This window comes from Corvus kubaryi, unplaced genomic scaffold (assembly GCF_017639235.1).
Source record: "Corvus kubaryi isolate FWS band 111438036 unplaced genomic scaffold, C.kubaryi_AGA036_p1.0 37308, whole genome shotgun sequence".
Lineage (NCBI taxonomy): Eukaryota > Metazoa > Chordata > Aves > Passeriformes > Corvidae > Corvus > Corvus kubaryi.
Genome location: NW_024581096.1, coordinates 10,239,543 through 10,243,188, shown reverse-complemented (window position 1 = coordinate 10,243,188; position 3,646 = coordinate 10,239,543). Strand labels below are relative to the sequence as shown.

At 40.0% G+C, this 3,646-nt stretch overlaps 1 long non-coding RNA gene across 1 annotated transcript in view; it reads right to left on the bottom strand.

Annotated features, from left to right (window-relative positions):
• Positions 1-1,360: 1,360 nt before the first annotated feature.
• Positions 1,361-3,646, bottom strand: part of LOC121665050 — a 17,763-nt gene continuing 15,477 nt past the window's right edge. The window contains exon 3 of the long non-coding RNA XR_006016209.1: positions 1,361-1,488. This is a non-coding gene — a long non-coding RNA (uncharacterized LOC121665050). The remainder of the gene's footprint in view (positions 1,489-3,646) is intronic.

Here is a 3,646-nt window from a genome sequence, read left to right as displayed (position 1 = left end):
GCTCTGTTACAAGCCAAAGAATGAGCATGGCTTTGTCCCAAACCCATCACTGAAATTCCTGAGCCACCCAAAGGGTTGGCTCTTTGGCAGGTCTAAACTGTCCCTCTCCCAGGCAGCAGCAACCCAACACCGCCTTCTCTCCAGAGACAAAGATCTCAATTTCCAAAAGAGGAGTGTGTGTCTCCTGAATGCAGCATCATTTTTGCATTGGCTCCAAGTGCATTAATATTTTCTGGTTCAAAAGCAAGCACGATTTCCCTTTAATAGTATTGTGCAAAAAGCAGGACCATCCAAGCTCAACAGAGAAAACATGGATTCCCGAAGAATCTGGACCGGTTCCTAAGTTTCTGGTAATATTTTTTCACATAAGACATCTGCTTCTATTTCTTCATTTCCTCAGCTACTAAAGATAAAATTTGAATAGAGGGATTTTGGTGTTAAAATCATAAGCACAGATGTGCTGAAACTGCCACAGCCCTTTTAATGGTAATGCTTCCGAGAGAGAAGTTGGGAGCAACTGGAAAGGATCAACTTCCAACTGTGAGCATGATTTTGAGGTTTTGAACTTCCAATATATCAGAAGACAGTGCCAGCTGCTGAAATATGCTGTTAAGTTTCTTAGCAGAGCTTCTAATTTTGTCACAGTAATTATTTTCAAGGTAATTTCCAAATGTGCCATGTTGGGAATCTCTCTCTGTGAACCCATTTCTGGGAAGATCTTTCATAAATTCCACATACAAACAGTAAAAACTGTAAAATGTACTAAATTGTGCTTAACTAGCTCTCTCCCCTCATATAAAAACCAGCAAGTTGGATCCTAAATTATTGCACCATATGGTCCACCCTTCCAGACCTTCTCTCAGCCATAGCTAATATATGACCTTAAAAAGTTACATAAGATAATACCTTTTGAAGTCACGTGCCTCAGCTTATAATTTTAATTAAATATAGAAGTTCAAAGTTTCTATAGATATAAGGAATTTTCCTCAGCCTTCAAAAGTTCTCTGAAAATCTGATTTTCTTAAATGGAGTGTTTAAAAGAAACACCTCAGGGATGAGTTTTGGAAAATGTAGATTGTAACCCATGAACCTCTATTGCTTGGTCTTGGAATCTGCAAATTAGCATGAGGTTTAAACTGAGTCAGTCAGAACCTACCTTTCTAGCGATAGTTCAGACTCCAACAGCAAATCTGACTTCCTGCTTGTGGATGAGAGGCTGGACACGACCTGGCAACCTGCACCCTCAGCCCAGGGGGCCAGCTACATCCTGAGCTGCATCCAGAGCAGTGTGGGCATCAGGATTGTACCCCTCTTCTCTAACCACATGAGACCCCACCTGTAGCACTGCATCCACCTCTGCGGTCCTCAGTACAAGGCATGGACGCTTTGGAGCAAGTGCAGAGGTAGGCCAAGAAGATCAGAAGGCTGGAGCACTTCTATGAGGACAGGCTGGAAAAGTTGGGGTTGTTCAGCCTGGAGAAGAGAAGACTTCAGGGTGACCTCAGAGCAGCCTTCCAGTACCTAAAAGGTACATAAAAGTATACAGAAAAGCAGAAAAGGGACTTTTTACAATAGGAGGGTTGGCTTTAAACTGAAAGAGGGTAGATTAAACTTGGATATTAAGAGGAAATTCTTTACTGAAAGGGTGATGAGGCAGTGGAACAGATTGTCTAGAGAGGCTGTGGATGCCTCATCCCTGGAAGTGATCAGTGCCAGGCTGGATGGGACATTGAGCACCCTGGTCTAGTGGAAGGTGTCCCTGCCTGTGGTGTAGGAATTTGAACTAGCTGATCTTTAGGTTTCCTTCCAACCCAAACCACTCTATAATCTATGAACAGTCCTACTCAAAGTCATGCAAGGCATGACAGAACTGCCTTTTGAAAATTTCCAGATTCCAGAAATCACAATAACTTCCATCTTTTTAAAACATTCAAAGCTTCTAAAGACTAAAACATAATAAACTGTGAATTTCCAGACCACATCTACAAGACCTTTGAAATGCTAGTTTCTTAATTTGGGATCACTGGGCTCTGGGATATTTCGGCTAATGACAAGAGAACTTGTTGGTGTTTAGTAGCACAATGGCAACTTTTCCAAAATGCAGCAAGAAATATGTCAAGTTCAGATTTCTAAATAAACAGAAAGATTGCCTGCTTTCCATTGGAGTTCCATAGGAGTCTGAACACATTCCCACAAAATGATTCAATTTTCACCAATAAATGTAATGTATTTAAAAAAAAAAAGAATTATGGTGAAAAATCTCCCAATTTTCATGTTTTCAAGCACATTTTTTGCTTCCTTTTTTCAAAAATGAGATCTCTTTATTATGAAACACCACAAAACAGCAAGTGGTAAACCAGCAAGTACTGATTGCCCTCAAAAACTATCCCAGTTCAATGAAGAAGCTAATTCACATCTTAACAGCTCACTTATCTCCTCTGAATAAACAGAAAAAAACTGTGGGGAAGAAGACTGCCAAGATGATTCTTAATATGCCTTTTAATAAAAAAGTCTTACTAGAGTTCTCTCCTGTATTCCAAACAGTACATGAACCTTGCTGTTATGCTGGACACAGTACTGAAGGTTTAGGAAGAAAGAAATGAAGTTGAAATCCAGGAGATGTGAAGACATGTTAACGTGTCGCCATTTGAGACAACAGTCAGCATCTCTTGAACAAAAGGCAAGATTCACAGGCTATATTAGAGTTTGTGATATAGCACATACTAAATATAGTCAAGCTATGTAAAGTGGAGCAATGAGGTTCTTTGGCACTTTTTCAGGAGCTGCACAGAAGAAACGCCAACTACTTTCAGTTCAGAGAAATATGATTCATTAATCACTGGAAGACCCACTTAACACGAACAGGATCCTGCAGAAACCTGGAAGGAGTGACAATGTTACTGAAAGCATAAAAGCATCTGCCCTCTCTGAGGGGCTCCTGAAAAGAGCAAGACTCCTCAAGTAATGACTCATTTTCAAGGCTGAATCTTTTCTTAAGAGGCAAGGGTGTATAAACGCTTACCTGCATGTGTGGGGAAATACAGACGTTGGTGTTGGTTTGCCAGTGAAATAGCACACCTGCAGGCAAAGCCTAAGGTGAATAAGTGATCTGGGCTTCGATTACATCACTGCCTCTGTAACAAGGAGATTTTTTGCACTCTGAATACATTACCAAGGAATACACCCCCCCCCCCCCCCCCGCCTTCTAACAAGTCAATCCAGCATCTTCTTGCTGCTGAATCTTGCTGCAGGTCAATATACCAAAAGTGGACCCTTACTTCTGTCCTGTGCAGAACTGTGGAACAGCATCACCCTTTCTTCCAAATGAATCCTGTCTGTGGAGTTCCTCCATAAAGTCTTGAAGTTGGGAAAATAATCAGGGTGTTCCTGGTTCTGCACAAAAGGAATATTCCAGGTTAGGAATATTACCCTAATTTTTAAAAAATGGAAAAGAAAAAGACAAAGGAACAAAAGAAAAATGAAAAGGGGAAGGAGAAGAGAAAAAAAAGAAAAAGCCAACCAAAACCAAAACCAAACAAAAAAAACAAAAACAGAAAAAAAGAAAAAAGAAAAAAGAAAAGAAAAAGAAAAAGAAAAGAAAAGAAAAGAAAAGAAAAGAAAAGAAAAGAAAAGAAAAGAAAAGAAA